Source organism: Phacochoerus africanus, chromosome 8 (assembly GCF_016906955.1).
Source record: "Phacochoerus africanus isolate WHEZ1 chromosome 8, ROS_Pafr_v1, whole genome shotgun sequence".
In the NCBI taxonomy this organism is placed as follows: domain Eukaryota; kingdom Metazoa; phylum Chordata; class Mammalia; order Artiodactyla; family Suidae; genus Phacochoerus; species Phacochoerus africanus.
Window position 1 is genome coordinate 30,370,785 of NC_062551.1, and position 22,102 is coordinate 30,392,886.

Sequence of the window (22,102 nt, forward strand, 5' to 3'; positions counted from 1 at the left end):
GCCTCATTTTAAGTGCATAGGTTATTAACTACTGCCCATATGTGATAATATCCTGTGATTCTCCTTCTCTTCTTTATCCTATTGCTCCTTTTTCTTTTTTTTTAAAAAAGTAAAGTGCTAAACATAAACTCTTTTGGCTTTATAGGGACTAAAGCCGAAGTCTTAATTCTAAATAAAAGTATCTCTAGTGAAAACTTCAGAGCCCTGATTTTTTAATGCTCATTATTATGGATGTGTTACATATATTTTTTACTTTTATTTCTTTGCACAAAAAAAAAACAGAATGAAAAGTGCTTTATTAAAGTGCTGGCAGGTGAACATTAGACTAGAAACATGGTTATCTGACATTTCCACAGTGGCTCACAGGTTCTCCAAAGTTGCCTCATGTTTTCTCATTGGATCCTCAGAACAATGCAGGGGTTACCTTGTCCCCCATGTCAGAGCCAGGAAACCCGAGGGGCAGAGGTGTCCAGTGTCATGTCCAACTTCACTGCTGTTAGCGCTCTTAGGACTGAGCCCAAACGCTCTGCTTCCCACCACTGTGGATTTCCCCCCTTTAGCTCCTGAGTGATCATAGCAATGAGTAAGAAGTGAGATTTAGTAGATTACAGTGTGCAGACACATTAGTTCTCAGAGTGCAGTTGGGCCTGCCAACCCTCTGGGTATATGAAGTGTCAGATCAGCAGGGGGAGAGGAGGGGAACCTGATGGGCATGTGATCCTGACAGGAGAAGTCTGTCATCTTCAACTAGCTGTCACCCTGCTGCTGCTGCAGGAGGGTGGAGATGCCTGTCAAGGATCTGAGGACCGACTGGTCAGTTGTGTACAAGCATTTGGAGACCCTGGGACTAAATATAGTGGCCTTGGCTATTGTTGTAGATAACAGTCCAGCGTTTGTAGAGAACCGAATATTGTTTTGTTTAGTGGTGTTTCGGCCGTATATTAGTAGTCAGTTTATGAAATTATTTTGCAAAAGTGTTTTGGAATATAGTCTGATCCATTTCTTAATGCAAACAGTATCTAACAATCTGTACTGCTTGTAGCCAGATCACGAGTTTCCTTTATTTTTATTTTCAGATTTCAAAATATAGCTATTTTTGAGCTAGAAAAAATTAGTCTTTGACAAAAATTATTTGCATAACAGGATATAATCTGTCATTTACAAACTCTATGGCTTTTTATTTTAAGATTTGTTAATGATAGGCTTCCAGTGTTTTTGAAGGTCTATTAAAATGTTACATTCCAAATAGAATAATATTTAAATAAACCTTTAACAAACTTACATTTCTTTTTTCATTTGTGTGTGTGTATGTTGATGGACTGGAGATTGTTTCCTGAAAAGTCAATCCAACTGCAGAATTCTAAAATGTTCTCATTTTCTAGTTGAATTTTTAAAAAATCGGAAATTTAGGCTGAACTATTTATATTAACAGACTGGTGCTGTCAAGTTAATCCTGTAATTAAAAGTCATCTCTCGAAGATGTGACTAACATCTTAGAAATATTAAAGATTTAAACCCTAAAAATTGGTATGGAAATGATTAAATTTTCTCTATTATTATTTCCTCCTCTCCCAGAGTGATTCATTTCACTTTCTGTCTCTCCTTCCATGAACCGTAATGCTTTTGCGGCGATTCCTAATTCAGTGAAACCTGTTTAGGGGATCATCTCTGTTAGAAAGACAGCTGCCGAAAAGGCATTCACTTTCTGAGCATGGATTTTAGATTATGGCCAATCAAGACTCGGGGGCTGGAGGAACACCTGTCAGAGACGTTTTTCTGCAGGGAGATGGTCTCTTTAATCAGATTTCATTGCACTTCAGAAAAAAGATTCATTTTAAAATGTGGGTATAACAGCATCTGCTTTTATGATTCATCCTCACCATCCTTTTAAAGCTTAAAAAAACAATTTAGACTTTATTTATGACATTGTTCTTTGGTAGAAGGAGAACTTCACCAGAGTGTTTAAAGAGGAAGGGCTTTCCCAGATGTTTGGTTTGTAACTTTCTCTCATGAAAGAAATCTTAAGAATTTATTTTTGAACTTTTTCGTGTGAGTGTAAAAATTAAAGCTAGAAATTCTTATGGGCAAACTTCAAAAATGTTTGAGCATAACTGTGAATACACATAAGGGAAGCTGGGAAGCTCGCCTGTGTTGAAATTGGTTGCATTTATCTGCGAACAATGCAAAGTATTATTGATACTGACTGGTGTTTAGAGAAACGACATTCAACTTTCAACTCTGCTCTAATTAGAGGCACCGTTAAGTACATAAAACACAGGTACTTTCTCACATCTGCAGGCTATATTGAGCGTAACTATTAGAAGACAAACTTCATTTTGCAAACTGTAATTTAATGGTATAACAGTGTGCAGACCGGAATATCGGTTAATTTTCAAAACATTTTATTCTCCACCAATTAGCTTGGGTCCTGGAGGGCAAAATGACAAGAGGTTACTCGTTCACTATGTATTTAATTAATTGAAAAATGCTCAAATTGCTTTTACAGTTGTTATTAAAAAGTAGAATCAGTGTTGCCAGTGCTCAACCATAATTGGAACCCCAGGGAATTAAATATTTAGCATTAGTAATGTAACAGCACTTAGGACACAAATTTCTATTTTCGTAATGAAAGCTATACACTGTGAGTGCAAGCGGCTGAAACGACAGCTGTGACAAGTGAAACGGCCTGGGATATTTCAATAAGACACCTCATTGGACAGCAAGTCTTACCACATTACTCGTTTGTAAAGAGATCTGCAAGTTTAATTCCCAATAGGAACCCGTTACCCAAGTATTTAGATTTCTAATTGCATGCAGGATGAACACTTGGGCAAATGTCTTGCCATAAGCGGCTGCAATGTATAGTGCTTTCTAAATAATCCTATATAAGTTCATGCCGTTGTCAATTTAAAAATAGCAGGACTGTCAGGGAATAAAGATCTTGTTTGTTTTAAGTTTAATTACATTTTAAGCATAAATGCTTGCAGTGTTACAATGAGAAAAGTTGGATACTGGGCTCTAATGAGCTGCAGTGGTAGACGGCTGGAGACCCTGAGGGATTCCCTGTGTATATTAACTGGATAAAAGTACTTGGTTAGGATATAGTTGATGGCTGAGCTGTTCTTAAAACCCAGTTATAGAGCTGTCTCTCACTCCTGTTTTCATTCTAAACAGGCCCTATAGAGACTTTTAACAGCCGCCTGTGACAACAGTTCAACTTGTCAAAATGTATTCTATTACTCCACTAGTAAATAGTATTAAAGGGTATTTGACTTCATTTCTCGTTTTCAGAGGGGATCAGGTTGATAAACACAACCGGCTTAGATCGGTCTCATTTTAATTTGTTTATGTCATCTAAGTAATACTGAAAGTCCCTGGTTTGAATTTGGCAAACATTATTTTCCTGGGGGATGTGAAACTTACAAAATATTATGGACAATGGAAACAATTCATGGAGACTATTTATTGTAGGATCTTTGTCCACGAGAGATGGATGACTTTGACATGTTTAGCCCACATTCAAAGTATTTGAAAAACCGTAGCTAAACTGACATTCTTTGAAGCATAACTCGACTAATTCCTTTGCCAATCATTCTGTCTTTTCTTGAAAAAAGAAAAAGTTGCAGGACTTTTTGATTTCACAGTTTTCTTTTGCTTACCAATGTCTAAGTCAGTATTTTTGAGAATTTATTCCAACTGATGAGGATTTCTTTTCTGTTTTTTTAAGTTTAGAACATACATGCTTATTTTTGTAAAACGAGAGAAGAAAACTGTAGAAATTTATTTGATAAACTCTCCCTTTCACCCTCTTCCCCAATCCTCCCACCCTCCCTGCTGGTCATCTTTGCTAACAGTTTGACCACATATCAAACATTCATAACATTTTCTGGGCGTATTATACACATGCACTTACAGATGTGTGTTTATTTATACACATTACACATAGCATATTTAAAGAACATAATTCGTATTGTTCTGTAGAAGTCTGTTGATTTACTTTTTTCCACACTTAATTTATTACAGACATTTTTCTGTATTGGTACCTGGATCGTCCTCATGCTTTTTCACAGTTAGTTGTCACTCTGCATTTTGGAGGTATAAAATGTGTTTATCCATTGCTACTGATGTCATTTGAAGTCACCTCCCGTTTTTCACTGTGGTGGATAGGATTACAGTGAACTTCTGAGTGTGCCCCAGTGTTTGTTTATACCAAGTGTATGTATATGAATAATACATATATATATATACACACATATATACATATACATATACATATACACACACACACATATATATGCTTTTTAGGGCTGTACCCACGGCATATGGAGATTCCCAGGCTAGGGGTTGAATCGGAGCTACAGCTGCTGGCCTACACCACAGTCACTGCAACTCAGGATCCAAGGCATGTCTGCATCCTACACCACAGCTCACAGCAATGCTGGATCCTTAACCCACTCAGCGAAGCCAGGGATCTAACCTGCAACCTCATGATTCCTGGTTGGATTTGTTTCCGCTGTGCCATGACAGGAACTCCAAAATCTTACAATTAAAATAACTTACAAGCTTTTGCACAGCAAAGGAAACCAAAAAGAAAACAAAAAGACAACTTACAGAATGGGAGAAAATAGTTTCAAATAATGCAACTGACAAGGGCTTAATCTCTAAAATATGCAAACAACTAATACAACTCAACAGCAAAAAAGCCAACAACCCAGTAGAAAAATGGGCAAAAGACCTGAATAGACATTTCTCCAAAGAAGATATACAGATGGCCAACAAGCACATGAAAAAATGTTCAACATCACTGATTATTAGAGAAATGCAGATCAAAACTACCACGAGATACCACCTTATACCAGTCAGAATGGCCATCATTAATAAGTCCACAAATAACAAGTGCTGGAGGGGGTGTGGAGAAAAGGGAACCCTCCTGCACTGTTGGTGGGAATGTAAGCTGTACAACCACTATGGAAAACAGTATGGAGGTACCTTAGAAAACTATACATAGAACTACCATATGACCTAGCAGTCCCACTCTTGGGTATATATCCAGACAAAACTTCCCTTGAAAAAGACACATACACCTGCATGTTCATTGCAGCGCTATTCACAATAACCAAGACATGGAAACAAACCAAATGTCCATCAACAGATGATTGGATTAGGAAGATGTGGTATATATACACACAATGGAATACTACTCAGCCATCAAAAAGAACAAAATAATGCCATTTGCAGCAACATGGATGGAACTAGAGACTCTCATACTGAGTGAAGTAAGTCAGAAAGAGAAAGACGAATACCATATGATATCACTTATATCTGGAATCTAATATACAGCACAAATGAACCTTTCCACAGAAAAGAAAATCATGGACTTGGAGAATAGACTTGTGGTTGCCAACGGGGAGGGGGAGGGGGTGGGATGGATTGGGAGCTTGGGATTAATAGATGCAGACTATTGCCTTTGGAATGGATAAGCAATGAGATCCTGCTGAATAGTGCTGGAAAGTATGTCTAGTCAATTATGATGGAGCATGATAATGTGAGAAAAAAGAATGTATATATGTATGTGTAACTGGGTCACCATGCTGAACAGTAGAAAATTGACAGAACACTGTAAACCAGCTATAATGGAAAAAAATAAAAAGCATTATATAAAAAGTTAAAAAAAGGAGAAAAAGACAAATACCATATGATATCACTTATATCTGGAATCTAATATATGGCACAAATAAACCTTTCCACAGGGGGGAAAAAATTTTAAAACTCTCATCAAATACTCAATCCAATTATAAAAGTTATGTATGCATATAGATTTATATATAATATAAAATTACATATAACAAATTTTCAAGTGATATTTTAACTTCTCATACATTTGCTTTTTCAGATAAACATTTGACTCAGTTTGCCAATTTCACTTTAAATTTCTCTTGGGATTTTGATTGGGAATACATTGAATTTATAGATTAATTTAGGGGCAGGTACGAGTCTTCCTCATCCTGACTCCTTATGATAGCTCAGAGTAATAGCTAATACATTGTTGTTGAAGGAATAAATAGGTGCTTTGTTTTCAGAGAAGGGGGAGTAGATATTTATTTTCTAAATATTTTTAAAATTCTTAAGACGATCCATTTCACTTAGATTTTCAGTTTATCATTGTAAAGTTCTACATAATATATTTACTTTAAAATCTTCCCCATGTTGCTAAATATGTCCACTTTCTTAATTCGGATGTAGTTTACTTTGATTTCTCCATGTTTTGCCTTTGTCAAACTTGCCAGAGTTTTATTTTACTGGTCTTTACGTATATTAAAAAATTTTGCATTAATTGACATCCTCTGTTTTTCACTTGTTTCCTTTCCTTTCATCTTAATACTTCCTTTTACTTGTCTTGGTTTATATGATTGACTTTTTCCTGGGTCTTTTGGACAGCTGAATGTATAGTATGTTTATTTTTTTTCCTCTCTCAGTTTTTTATTTGTTTGTTTGCTTTTCATTTTTGCCTGTGCCCACAGCATGTGGAAGTTCCTGGGGCAGGGATCAAACCAGCACCACGGCAGTGACAACCCCAGATCCTTAACCCACTGAGCCACCTGAGAACTCCCTCTCTTAGTTTTTAACGCATATTTTTAGGCTATAAATTACCCTCTTAAGTTCTGTTTTGGCTGAGTCCAGTAGCTTATGTGTATATTGCTTTCTTTTTTTTTCATAAATGAATAGTCCAAAATTTTACACTTTAAAAAAGTAACCAAAGAGTTATTTTGAAAAGAGCATTTAAAAAATAAGTGATTAGGAGTTCCCACTGTGGCACAGCAAGTTAAGGATCTGGCAATGTCTCTGCAGCAGCTTGGGTCACTGCTGAGGCGTGGGGTCAATCACTGGCCTGGCACAGTGGATTAAGGGTCCACCGTTGCCACAGTTGTGGCAAAGGTCACAGCAATGCCTCAGATTTGATCCCTGGCCTGGGAGCTTCCATGTGTCGCAAGCGCAGGGGGTATGGGGGGTGATTAGAGTAATATTCTGCGGGGAAAGGCACAGGTAAGGAGGAGAGAGCTATCCATTTATTGTTTATTTCTAGTTTTTCGATTTTTTTTTTTTTCATTATAGGTAGGGAATGGAGCCTACATGATTTCCACTTTGGGTAATATGTTGAGATTTCCTTTGTAGTCAAGTGGTTAATTTTGTAAATATTCTACACTTTTAAAGAAATGTGCTTTCTCCTTTTGGAAAAGTATAAATATCCTATACTTTTTTTTTTTTGTCTTTTTGCCATTTCTTGGGCCGCTCCCGCGGCATATGGAGGTTCCCAGGCTAGGGGTCTAATCGGAGCTGTAGCCGCCAGCCTACGCCAGAGCCACAGCAACGCGGGATCTGAGCCAAGTCTGCAACCTACACCACAGCTCACGGCAACGCCAGATCGTTAACCCACTGAGCAAGGGCAGGGATCGAACCTGCAACCTCATGGTTCCTAGTCAGATTCGTTAACCACTGTGCCACAACAGGAACTCCATAAATATCCTATACTTTTAAAGAAATATACTTTCTCTCTTTAGGAAAATTATCTTAATCGACTTATTAAATCAAGCTTGTTCATTATGTTTTTCAAACACTGTACATTCTTATTTTGCATACATCGTAAACTGTCAGTCTTTAGGAGCTTGTGGTTTTCAGATGTTCTCCTGTATTTCCAAATTTGTTTGTATATTTTGATGCTTTTTTGTTTCATGGAGTATCTTCTTGGTGGATTGTATGTTTAATTGATATAAAGCTTCTCTCTTGGCTCCCTTTGATTATAGAAGGAAGCCTTTGCCCTTGTACGACACTCCTTGTGATTGTTTTTTTTTTCCTCCCTGTTTTTCCAGAATCTGAAGTTACTTCACATTTTTCTTGCTTCTCCCTCTGCTCCAGCCCTCAAGCAGTGAGCCTTGCCCAGGCATATTTCTTCTTCTGTTTGGTGAGCAATTCTCAGGGGCAAACACCCAGCAACAACCCACAGTACCTGTGGGTGAGGGTGGGAAAAGGCTGGCACTAAGGGGTGGGCCAGGGAAGGTCCAGAAGGTGCAAAACTGAAGTGATCCCTGTATCTGCAAAGTCAGGAGGCCCTTGTGTGATGCATAGTGAGTGCCTTCCTGAATTTTGCATTCTGGGTGCCTCACCTGCCTCCCTGAGTCCTGGGCCTGCTAACAGAGCCCACTGTTCTCCAGGTGGGCCTGTCCACGCTCAGGAGAGATTACCCATCCCTCACACCGGCTCTTTCATGTCTGCCATCTCCCAGTTTGCTCTTGGCCGCTCTGCTGAGAAGAACGGCCTTCATTTCCACGGGAGCCATTCCTATTCCTGTTTGGATTGTGGTTTGCCCTGGTATTGCTAGTAATCTATTCCTGTCTTTGTACCTTTTATTTTCATAAGGTAACAGTCATGAATTAGTTGGCAATGAGACAGCACTAAAGGAAAACTGGGAGGTCCCTACCCTGCCCCCTTCACTCCCTCTCTACTCCTCAGAGGCAACCCTCGAACATTTTCTAGCTGTTTCTTTTGCTGTGTGCCTTCACATTTCTAAATAGTATGATTTCTGCTTTGGTTCTAAGTTATAGGAATGTTCTTTTGACTTCCATTCATGGCATGTGAGTACATAGCTTTGTTGCTTTCTCTATTGCTCCAAAACTTTATTCTCCCAAAACAATTTTTTGTTAAATTTGGTTTTTACTGCTGGGAAAAATAGTCCTCTTTCCTAGTCATTTTAAGTTTTTTTTCTTGAAGCTGGTAATGTACTTGTTCCCATATTTGATTAATTTCCATATGCTCCATCAAATCCGTTATTCACTAGCAGTAGTTTCAAAACAGTTATAGGTATTAGATGATTATCCATTCTCTTTTGGTTATTTGCTTTTTCTCTTCTAGAGAACTCTCTCTGGAAACCTTTTTTTCCCCTTCTCCACTTTGGATGGATTGCTTTCTTACTTTGCCACCTGGCTGTCATCCTGAAACTTTATATTTTTCTTTGTTGGAGTCTGTGTTTTCTTGTTTTAATTGTTTCTTCTCATTTTCATGGAGCACATCCTTCCACAGCTTTCTACAGAAATATGCATGGGGGTAAAACATTTTCATGTGCAGATGTCCTTATTGTAGGTATCATGCTTTTCTGAGAGCTGTGTCTTATACTCTGCTCCTGTTCTTTTACTGCCTGTTCTTGTTTCATAGATACGGTATCGCCTCTCATTTCTCTGAGGTTGTTAGTACCTTGATTTTAAGCACTGTTTCCTTTTGTGCTCTGCATGGCCTCAGTGTCCTCCAGATCCCATTTTTCCATATGTTTAGGTCTTTCTTTTTCATGTTGGAGGATCTACTCAAATGTCTTGTGATCATTGCTGTGATATTAAAGGAAAAACTACTCAAAAGCTGATGGGAAGCTCTGTGTACCTTTATGGAGCTTGTTGGTGGATGGATTTCACTGTTGGATAAGTGGCAAGCCAGTCTTAGCTGTGGGGGGCCCTTGAACTTCTGGACCTGGAAGTCTCCCTTTCCTTAGGTTTGGGTCTCAAGAGATAAGCCTTCCAGTCTCCTCTGGGAGGTATTACTTAGTGGCTGACTTCTGAAAGCAGAGAGGAGGAAGGGGGCAGGGAGCTCCTCATTCAGGGCACTCCTTTGTCAGCCCAGTGCCTCACCATAGCCCTTCTTTCTGCCTGGTGTCTCTGAGTCTGGAGCCTCTAACTTAATGTCTCCTGCCCCAGGCATTGCCTGGATGCATAGGAAAGGGGAGAAGATCTGGGAGTGTGACTGCCTACCATGCACCAGACCTTGGGCCTGTCTCCATGCTAACCCTCACCCCACGCTCCACCGTACCTGCTTCTCCCATTCTTGAGCCTTTAGGTGCCATGGGCTTCATTCTAAGTTTTGCTCCCCTTTGCAGAATTTAGCTTCTAGCTTCCTTTGCTCTTTAAAGCCAACTTACCACCTCTCTAGTTACTCTCTGCTTTTGAAAAGTATTCCGATGTCTTTGAAGATGACCTTGTTATCTTTCACACAGTCATGTCTTTTTTGTTGTCGTTTGGTTTTTTGTTTTTTAGGGCCGTACGTGTGGCATGGAAATTCCCGGGAGGCTAGGGGTTGAATTGGAGCTACAGCTTCCGCCCTGCACCACAGCAGCCACAGCAACTTGGGATCCAAGCCATGTCTATGACCCACACTACAGCTCACAGCAATGCCAGATCCTTAACCCACCGCATGGGGCCAGGGACTGAACCCGCATCCTCAGCAATACTAATCGGGCTCATTACTGCTGAGCCACAGGGGAACTTCACATGCAGTCATGACTTCATTCTCTTGTTCCTTACATACTTGTGTCCTCTGCCTGGAACCCTTGTCTCTTCCTTCAGGTCTCAGCTTTACCGTCACCTCCTCAGAGAGCACCTGTTTTACACATATTTGCTGAGCAAATAAACAAGGCTAACCAAAGCAGAGCTCAATTGTTCTAGACTGGGGGGAGTGTGACACTTTCCCTATGCCTGGCCTGAAGGAAGCTGCCATCGGAAGCACCCAGGTTGCCAGATCGGAGACCATATGCTGCTTTACTAAGGGGTGAAATTGAAATCCATGCAGAGAGGAAGATTCTGTCTGCTCCTCACTCCCCCACATCTGTGTTCCAGCTGTGATGACTTAAGCCCTGTCCCTTTTGGATGAAAGTGTGTAGATCAGTGCTCAGGGGCTGGAAGTTGATCCACAAAATTAATAATGTGAATGTGCATTTATTGAGCATTTCCTGTATACCAGGCACCATGCTGCTTGTGTAACATGCATGATATCATTTAACTCCTCTCAGGGGTAGATTGGCCCTGTTATTCCTGTTTGTGTAAGTGAGGAGGCTGAGGCTCAGAGAAGATGAGTTGCTCACTCAAGTTCATGGCGTTTGTGAATGCGAGAACTAGGACTTGTTCCCAAGTCTGTCTAATGTCAAAGCTTCTGCTGGTATAGTCGTGTTCTGCTGGTTTCCTTGGAGTTTCCCTCCCTCTACATTTCGGCATCACACCATTCCTGGCTGGGGCCATGACATCCCAGAGGAGGGGAAGATCATAGAGGTGATCTGTCTGGCCCAACTCCTGTTGGCAGTGAAGAGAAAATGCAAGCCTGACATTTCCAGCCACCCATCATTGGCAGGGTGAGCCCTGCGTTTAGCATTCATGCCTCACAGGAAACAATAGAGCTAGAATCCATAGCTCACAGAGGCAGAAAATGGGCACAGGAGCTGGCCTCAGATCATTTTTCGCAAACGCACACAGCCCTCTGTCCACAGGGTAAAGGAAGGTATACGCTGGAGTTACTTAAACAAGTACAGAGCTCAGCCTGAGAAAGATGACACACGTTTCCTTCTGACTTACAATTACCGTAAAACACCTAATAGTCCATTGGTCAGCTTTCCACATCCCCTGTGCCACTGGGCTTTGTGTCAAATGCAGCACTCACGGCCCAAGACTGCAGAGTGCGGAATAAAAACAGCAGGACATGGTTCCAAAAGTCACTATCCAGTACAGATTTTGGACTAAAATCTCAAGCTATTTCTCCCCCACCCTTCCCCTACTCCCATAGTTCCTTGGGTTTTGCAAAGATTTGAGGGCAAGGGGATTACCACCGAAGTAAATAGATTTCCCATCCTGGGGACGTTCTCGTAGCTGCCACACTAAGTAGCTGAACATTTCTGCTTGCTGGCAGCCAGAGTCAGCTCTCACCTCCCGTGGAGCGCCTTCCGACTTCAAAAAGCATTCCGCAGGGTTGCCAAGATGTAGAGAGGGTTACCACTGCCTGAATTCACTTTCCATCTCTGTACTTTCTGGCTATGAGCCACACAGGGGCTGACAGAAGGCCAGAGGAGTTTGAGGTGTTTCTTCAGTTAAGATGCTGGAAGCCCTGATGTTGGAAGGAGAGATTGCCTTCTCCTAGAATTAACTTTCGAAAATCATAACTCAATGTAATTTCAATTGGGAGGGTTCCTACAACAGATGTGCAAGGTATGCCGACTCAGTGAAGGGCTCTCTTGCTGTCTATAAAAGCTCATCTCTTTGCGCCTCTCAGGGAAAAAGCAGTCGTTTAAAGTGTTTTCCCCAGTAGACAATTCTGCTGGTGGCAAACCAAGCCAGCATGAGACGTCACTGCTTCCAGAATGGCGTGAGAAATGTGCCACTTACCAACTCTCGCTGTGCAGAGCCGGAAAGCATGAATGAGGCTGGAGTCAACACAGGCTAGTTTAAAAACCCCTGGATCAGGGACGTCTTAACAGTAGCTAGCCTGTTGAATTTTTAATTTTTTTTTTTTTTTGCCTGTTTGAATTTCTTAAAGCTTCAAGTCTGCTAGATCATTTTCAATATCGAAAATAAGCCGACATAATCCTCATTTTGTTCTGCTTTATATTTTGAATGAAAATTTAAAGTTACATAGTACTGGATTTATTTTTTTTTTTAAATTTGCAAGCTTCCAGCAGAATCCTTAACATGGTACAATATGTCGCTGCCTGAGCCAGCTTCCTCCAACTAATTTAATAGAGATGTGAGCATAATTCGTTAGCTCAAATGAACAATAATAGGCTGCCTTTTATTTTGAAATGTAGTCAATTTATCGCACATCCCTAGGTGTAAGGAATTGTGTGAGCTCACATGTTTAACACACAATACACATCTTCTGATTTCCTTCTGTGGTGATACTTATTGAGTCTTCACTGTGAGTCAGTCATGATTATCTTGGGGAGGAAGGGGGTGGGGCCCTCTCAGCAGCACCTGCCCTTTGATGCTGAATCCAACTTGAGTCCGTCTCTGTCACTCTGGGTTTCTTCTCTCTCCTCCCTCTAACCCACAGGGTGGCCTGTAGTTGAAGCTGAGCTGGAGATTTCCCTGTGTGAAGCTAATTGGCCCATTTGGGGCTTCAACCCAGATTCTTAGACCTCTTAGCACCTTGCTTTAGACACCTTGGATGCAAATGCTAATGGTTAATCATTAGAAATGACTTTCTCTGTTGGGGGTCCCAGAGGGAAGGGGGCTGGCTGGCCGCTGCATCAACCCTGACTCACACTTATAGTAGGAGCTTTGGTAGTCCCTGCAGATGCAAAGGGAATTCAGGCATGGCAGGGCCAGCATGTTCTCTCTCACGTTCCAGGGAAGGCCCAGTGGGTGACACATCCCGGGACCAGCCTCCTCCGCGACACTAATATGCATCCATCAGGAGTTAAGTTAAACAGTACTAGAGACTGGTGCCCATGTGTGAGCCACACGCCTATTTTTTGGTGGTAACCAAAAGACTGCAGGGTGACTTTCTGAGGAAAACTTGTCGTCCTCTGAAAATCTCTGATTCCATTTTGTCAGCTTGAATTTTAGAGCAGCTTGAAAAGTGATTCAGCTGATGACCTTTGTCATCTTAAGGCAGTGTTTTCCTTATGTGTAAAGAAAAACATTTACTTTTTCGTACATTCAGAATTGCTGACTTACGGTGCTGAAATGCATCTGATATGCACACGAGGCCTTGAACTTAAAAGATGGATGTCAGAAGGGCCCAGCAGCCAACTTCCAGAGCCAGAATAGTAAGTAACTCTTCTCCCCATGTGCAAACAGCCATTTCGGATCCACCCTGGGTTCTTTCCTGAGCCCAGATGTGTCATCAGAACTTTTCTCAACACAGGTGTATAAGTCAAGTGCTTGGATTGGCCCTTGAGATGAGATTTATATACCAGCTCTGACCTGGGTAGCTTCATACAAGGACATTTCAGAGTTCTGCTTCTTTGGGTCTACATTGGTCCTGTAGACACTCTCACTCTCTTTCTGTCATGGCTTTTGTGTATTATTGTCCAAATGGCATCGTTTTCCAACCTGGACTGACTGCATATGCTGGCTCATAATTACATAGCTACCAGGAAGGAAAGGAACTTTCCAAAGTCACAATTTTAACATCATAATATGATGCCATGTGATAGTAACTGACTTTTAACCCGTGTTAACTAGACTTCATTAGTTTGAGAAGTGAACTATTTTCTGTCTTTAAGTTTTCACGAAAAGTCTATTGTTTGGAAAAGAAGCATTTTCCAGATTATGTACCTTAGGATACATGTCCCTTAATCCAAAACAAAGACTGTACATGTCCCTGTGTGTGTATGTGTGTGTGTGTCTGAATGTCTGTGTGTATATTCACAGCTGAACTAATAGTAAAACCATTTATCGAGCCCTTACTCTTTGCCAGATCCTATGGTAGTCATTTGAAATGTATTTGTAGTCATTTATCAGGGCTGTCATAAAAAAATACCACAGCTGGGGGGGCTTAAACAACAGAGATTTATTTTTTTATACTTCTCAAAGCTGGGGAGTCCAAGATCCTGGCGTGAGCAGGTTTGATTTCTCTGGAGGCCTCTCTGCTTGGCTTGCAGACGGCCACCTCCTTGCTGTGTCCCCACAAGCCCTTTCCTCTGTGTGCAGCCCTCGCACACAGAGGGGCAGCCCTCGCAGCCTCTCTTTGTCCACATTTCCTCTCCTTATAAGGACACTGGTCGGACTGGCTTAGCGCCCACCCTAATGGCCTCATTTTAACTTAATTACCTCTGTAGAGGCCCTATCTCCAAATGCAGTCACATTCTGAGGTACTAGAGATTAGGGCTTCAACATACTAGGATGGAGGAGAAGGAGACACAATTCAGCTCATAACTGTGTTGGATCCTCACCACAATTTTTGTAATAAGGATACTATCATTATCTCCATTTTAGAGATAAAGAAACAGAGGCTGGTAAAAGCTGAGTCACTGGCCTGTTGACCTTCATGTAGCAAGCCAAGCATACCACTTCCATGCTCTGTATTTCTTTTTCAGCTGTGTGTGTCAGAGGAATCATTTAGTTTATGAAGTGAGTTTGAAAAGGCACATCGAAATTTCTGGAATCCTTTAAAAGGAGATGTGTATTGCCATGTTGCTGATGGGGCCTTTGCCACTTAGCAGCTGCATGACCAGAGCAGAGGCTGTTGCTCTGCTCTGGCCCTTGGTTTTCTCATCTGTCAAATGGAGATATTAATCGCACCTGCCTGAGAGGGCTGTTGTGAGCAGGATGTGAGATCATCCATAGGACGTCTCCGTGACAGTGTCTGTGCACAGCAGATATTAAGTAGATGTTAGTAGCTGTCACTGTACATGATTTATCGTTCCTCCGAGGTTGCATTTTCAGGATGGGACAGAGAGATTTCTATCACTGCATTTTAACATTTGAAAGTGTTGTTGCATGCTGGTTATTTGGATCTGTGTATTAACATAGTTCTAAATATCATCATTTTCAACGTATTAGGTCATTTTCATTGGCAACATGTCAGAGGCTGTGTAACACGTCGAAAGGGGTTTAATTCATCGGCTGTGTGTCATAAATGTGGCACAGCACTGAGAATCAGACCGACAGTACCTGCTTTTAACTGTTGGACAGACCAGCAGGGTTTCCTTGGAGTTAGGTGACATGCTGAACTGTTGCTTTTATTCCCTCAAAACCGATTTTCAAGTGGCCCCATTGCATAGTGGCTTGGCCGTCACTCTGTTATGCAGAAGCCTAAACGGGGCACTTGGAATGTTGTAGAAAGAGTTCCTAGAGAGCCTAGCTCGTCCACCAGACCCCGCATGGCTGCCATGGTCTTCCTTGGTGGGCTGCACTGTCACGGGGCCAGCCCCCTGGAGGGATGCTCCTTGAGGTTGCTTCCAGACATGTAACATTGCAAACCGTGCTGGGCTGCACGGCCTCATCTATCTAGTCTAAGGTGCTTTTACAAGCATTTTTCTAGATTAAATTCCTAGCAGTGGAGTTGCGGGGTTAGAAGTTAAGGATATTTGCAATTTCCATAGATATTATCAAACTGTCCTTCAAACCCGTTGAACCAACACATTCTCACCCACAGTGGATGCTTACTTGATATCGTCAAACATCTTCATTTCTACCGACATGATAGCTAAGATCCATTCTTCCGTAGTTTGCTGTGACTTGTATGTTTGTAATTACGACTGTGATTAAACACCATTTCATCCGTTTGCTCCCTGTTTATATTTTTTACTTCTGGGTGTGAATTGCCTATTCATAGCCTTTGTCCACTTTTCTGCTGGGTGTGTCTTTTTCCAATGAAACCCTTTGGCAATGAAGGAAACGAGCCCTTAAGGCAAATATTTTCCCCAGTTTACCTTTTGTCTTTTGGCTTTGCTTGTAGTATTTTGGTCCAACCTAAGTTTTTAAATTTACATGTGTTTCAGTTTCTCAACAATGAGGAAATTTGTTGAGAGTTGGACTAAATCTCAAGATACCGTTGCGTCAACAGAAGACTCTACAAATACTAACAGTCACCGAAGGAGAGGAAGGCAGGTCCAGTGCTGGGTTTTTGCAGACTTTACCAGGTAGGTGAAGGCTGCTTCTATGGTCTAGGCCTTTTCAAGGATTCTGTCATCTCTCCTGTAAAATACTCTGCTTGGCATTGTAGCAGCTGAACAGTGGACGTTACAGTCAAGGTATGATTTTTAAAGTATTTTTTAAACTGCTTTTATTACTGTTATAAAAGTCATAGGGTTCACTATAGTGATTTGAGTTTTTAAAATCCAGCCTCTGGCCCCACACCTCCCCCTCAGAAATGTGCCAGGTGAGTCCTTCGATGTTTGGGATAAAGGAACGTGGGTCACAAAGGGATGAACCTCCCCAGAAGGCTTGATGGGCTCGAGGATGCTCTAAGGCTTCCTCGGGGGCAGGGAGAGAAGGTGAGAACTTGGAATGAAGACCTGAAATGACTTGGAGATAGCTTTGCGTAATTTACCATGTAGCTTTAAACTTCGTGGAAAACATGAGTCCTCCTACCTTTAAACTTTCTCATTTATAAAACTTTATTAAGGAAAAGTCCAGCATCTAAAGGAGAGAGCTTCTCAGAACCTCCACGTGCAAATGAATCACCTGGGGATCTCGTTTGAATGTAAATGCTGGGGCTCGGTGGGGAGCTAGGGTAGGCCTGAGATGCCGCATTTCTACCCAGCTGCCTGGCCCCAGACCTCGCAGGAACCAGGCTCTAAAATACAAATCTCCTGAACACATTCCCTTGCTGGTATTGTGTGTGCATATACGCATGCTCTCTCTATGTCTTTCTAGTCCTGCTTTCTAAAACATTAATTGAGAAGTAGGCCATTGTTACAGAAGCCACAGCGCAGGTCATGAAAAAAACAGTGGGTACAAAGGCAAAACATTGACAAATTGATACTTTCTTGCTTGGTCACGCCTGATTTAAGGAAATGAACCCAAAATGGGCTGTGTGAATTGGAAATTGACTTCAACCACATTTAAATTGTTCTCCTTTAAAATATTAGCGCTTGAGTGTGTAAACCAATATTTATTTTCTAATCAAAGGTTTGTGGCAAATTGTTTATAAATGAAAGAAATGAGGAAAGAATGATTTAAAATGTTTCTAGTAATAGAAATGGAAATAGGATATTTTAGTTCTTTAAATGGCAGACACAGGCCTCCACTAAAATTCATCCTGTTCAGGGAAGAGGAAATCATATGAAAAACTGGTCATAGTATAAAAAAGCACAGGCCGGCACCTCTCTGCCAGGGATCATGATAAATATTTTTCAGTAGAAAAAAAAGTTGGAAGATCCAGCCACATTAAGGGAGAATCTATTAGCAGAATAATTGTATAGAGAGGACCCCTTAAGAAAAGCTTCCAAAATTCCATTATCTTAACTGTCACTCGCCACTTGGAGTTGTCTTGGCTGTGTGTTTTCATGAATTACCAGAGCTGTTTGTTTTTTCCTTTATCAGTCATCACCCTGTCAGCCGGGCCATTCATAACAACTTCTGGCAGCTCATCAGAGTTCAGAGCCTGGCTAGGACCCTATCAACCCTCACACCTCATTGTGTGAGACTGTTTACCAGCATTGCCTTTTTCTGTAAATATTACAAACAGAGCCCTGAAAGTGGAGATGTGTGAAAACAAAATGGACAAATCTTGTAGCAGTTGGGCTGAGATGGCAGCTGCGGGTGGGGGGAGGGGGAGGGACTGAAAACTTCCAAGTCCTGTGTTTTCTTTATTGGGCTGAATACCGCCTAGTCACCCGGCTTGAATTCTTGTGTATGCTGGCCAATTAGACAGTATTTAATTTGCCTTAACATTCGTGTCAGTTTGGTGAAAGTGAGACTTTGTAATTAGGGAGTACAGATCGGGCCTCTGTCACAGTTCTGCTCACTTCCTCTCATTTAATGCCCCCCTTTTTCAGTGTATTATCACACTTGATGTGCTGAGTTCCCCCCGCTGTCTTTTATGCTTGACTCGTGACAAGGTGGCCCACATTATACAGCCAACAGCAAATGGACTCAGTCTCCTGGATTTAACGGCCTGAAGCTTCTGCCAGATTCACCCCTCAGAAATAGTTTCCTTTTTCAAATGAATGTCAACCATTCTCTACTGAAGCTAATATCACCACCTTGCAAATGGGTATGATTTTCTTTGCTGTTGTTCTCTGTTTTTACTGAAGTTATGTATGCACAGATTTTGAAGTGTCAGATTGTTCCAAGTTTTGTGATGGCAATAGCCATCTCCCCAGCCCCAGCCCCTCCCTGGAGGCAACTGCTTTCAATTCTGGCGGCAGATTATTTAGAAAATAATTTCACAGTGAGAATATAGATTGTTTTGCTTTACCTGTTCTTTGATGTTACAGAAATGGGATCACAGGGCTGTGACTTGCTTCTTCCACATACTGTGAAGGTGGGTTTTCTTTTAATTACTCTTTTTTTAAAACCAAGTATGCTTTATGTACAATAAATGCACAGATGCTCAACATACAGTTCGATACGTTTTGACAAATAAATACACCCACATAACTGTACACCAAACTCCGGAACATTTCCACCCGCCCAGAAAGTCCCCCGTACACCTTTGCAGTCAGTCCCCTTTCATGAAGCCATCACTTTTCTGATTTCTTTCATCATGGGTTAGATTTACCTGTGCTAGAACTTTCTATTTGGCATCATACAGTAGGAACTCTTCTGTGCCTGGCTTCTTTTGCTTAAAATGATATCTTTGAAATTCATGCAGAACTTTATTCCTTTTAACTACCAAGTAGTGTTCTATTGTATGAGAATATTACCCCCCTTTTTTTTTATCAGTTGACTTGTTGATGCTCAGTTACTTCCATTTTGGGGGTCTATTGAGTTGCCTTTTTATTATTGATTCGTAGAAGTTATGCATATTCTAGCTAACAAGTTCTTTGTCAGAACTAGGCTTTGCAAATATCTTTCCCAGTCTGTGTTTTATCTTTTCATCTTCTTAATGGTGCCATTCAATGAGTGGAAATTTATAATTTTGATTATGTTCATTTTTTGGATTTTTTTAGTGACTCATGCTTTTTGTATCCCGTCAGAGGACTCTGCCGACAAGGAGACTGTGCAGATATTCTCTGACATTCCCCTTTAGAAAACACTGAGGCTGTTTCTAGTTTCAAATTGTGCAGGAAGGCTTCCTATCGAAATCTAATTTTTGTGTATGGTGCGAGGTCAAGGTTCTTTTTTTTTTTTTTAATGTGGACTTACAGTTGATCTAGCATCATTTGTTAGGAAAGTTTTCCTTTCTCCATTGAGTGAGGGTTTGTGTGTGTGTATTTCAGGACTTTCTTCTGCCTCACTAACTTGTTTATATATCTTTATGTAGGTAACAGTGTCTTAATTATTATGGTTTTTAAGCACTCTTTAAAAGCAGGTAGGATAAGTTAAATTCGTTCTTCTTTCTAAGGTTATTTTTACCATTCTTCATCTTTTGCATTTTCATATATATATATAATCAGCTTGTTAATTTCTATTCCAAGCCTCATGGAATTTCAATTGGGACTGCACTGAATTTATATATCAATTGCACTGAAATTGTAGATCAATTTTAGCAATATCAATTTTTCCCATCCTTAAGTTATATGGCTTAAGTTTTTATTTAATAACTTTCTATGATATGTAGTAGTTTTTATTTTATATTTTGATATTTTTATTTTATTTTTTGTCTTTTTAGGGCTACACCTGTGGCATATGGAGGGTCCCAGGCTAGGGGTTGAGTTGGAGCTACAGCTGCCAACCTACACCAAAGCCACAGCAATGCCAGATCCAAGCCACGTCTGCCACCTACACCACAGCTCATGGCAATGCCAGATCTTTAACCCACTGAGCAAGGCCAGGGATTGAACCTGCGTCCTCATGGATGCTAGTCAGATTTGTTTTCACTGAACCATGATGGGAACTTCTGTAGTAGTTTTTAGAATATGAGTTTTACCTATCTTTATTTTTGAGTATTTTATGTTTTTCCTATAGTTATAAATGAATTGCTCTTTAATTTTGTTTTCTTAGAGTTTTCTAGGAAAATATTAAAATATAATATTATGTATATTGACCTTAATTCCTATAACTTTGCTAAATTCGCTTCTTAGTTCTAGTCGTTTTAGGGGGGTAGATTTTGTAGACTGTTTTATATTAGTTTGGGTCAACTGCAGAAAAAATATTTTGCTTCTTTTTAAAAAGATTTGTATATGATTTTTTTCTTACATTGTTGTGCTAGATAGGGCTTCCAGTATATTGTTGAATAGACATGGAGAGAGTGGATATCTTGTTCCCGAACTAAGAAGCATTCAGTATTTCACCATTAAGTGTGACACTAACTGTTGTTTCTTCATATATACCTATGATCATGTTGATGAAATTCCTTTCTTTTCCAATTGTTTTGAGAATTTTTTTTTTCATGAATGGGTGTGACATTTTGTCAAAAATGTTTTCATATCAACTGAGATGTTATTTTTTTCTCTTTGATTCTGTTCATGTGATGAATTACAACTATTGATTTGATAATGCAAAACCATCCTGGCATAAGGTCCACTTATTAATAACATTTATCATTTTCATATAATGCTGAATTTGATTTGTTAATATTTTACTGAAGACTTTGTGTATTTATTCATGTAGGATACTGGTCTATAATTTTCTTGTAATGTCTTCGTCAGGTTTTGGTAACAGAGTTATTATCCTGGCCTCATTAAACTATGTGAAAAGCATTTTATTCTATTTTCGCAAAGAGTTTGTATAACTGTGGTATTAGTTCTGTCCTTAAACCTTTGATAGAATTTGTGAGTAAAGCCATCTGGGCTTGGGGTTTTCTTTGTTGAAAGGTTTTTAATTATGAATTCAGTTTTGAAAATGGATATAAAGCTCTTTGAATTTTTTATGTCTTCTTGTGCTAATTTTGGTAAGATGTGCTTTTCGAGGAATTTGTCCACTTGCTCTAAGCTGTTGAATTTAAAGGCATAAAATCATTAATGTTTTTGTCTTCTTGGAGAATTGAATCCCTTTTCATTATGTAATAAGCCTCTCTATCACTGGTAATATTTCTTGTCTGAAGCCTACCTACTTTGATAGTAATAAAGCTCCTTCAGCTTTCTTTTGAGTAGTGTCTGTATGGAGTATCTTTTTTTCATCCTTTTGCTCTTAATCTTTTTATGTCTTTATATTCAAAGTGGTATTCTTACAGGCAATATATAGTTGGGTCCAGCTTTTTATCTAATCTAACAATCTATCTTTGAATTAGTGTGGCTTACATTTAATGTGATTATTGATACGGTTGAATTAAAATCTGCCGTCTAGCCAGCTGTTTTCTGTTTGTTCCATTTGTTCTTTGTTTCCTTTTTCCTTTCTTTTTGCCTCCTTTTTGATTAATTGAGTTTTTTTTTATGATTCAGTGTTATTTCCATTGTTGGGATTATCATGTGTACCTCCTTTGAAAAAAATTTGGTAGTTACTTTAGGGTTTATCATGTACATTTTATTTAATCAAAGTCTACATTCAAATAATATCCTGTTTCATGTCTAGTATAAGGGCAATGATATATCCCTAATTTTCTCCCTCTCATTCTTGTTCTATTGTTGCTGCATATTTACTCTTGCATATGCTATAAATACACAATACTACTTTTCTCTTTTTCTTTTAGGGCTGCACCAACGGCATGTAGAATTTCCCAGGTTAGGGGGTCAAATTGGAGCTACAGCTGCCAGCCTAGGCCACAGCCACAGCAATGCAGGACCAGGCCACATGTGCGACCTACACCA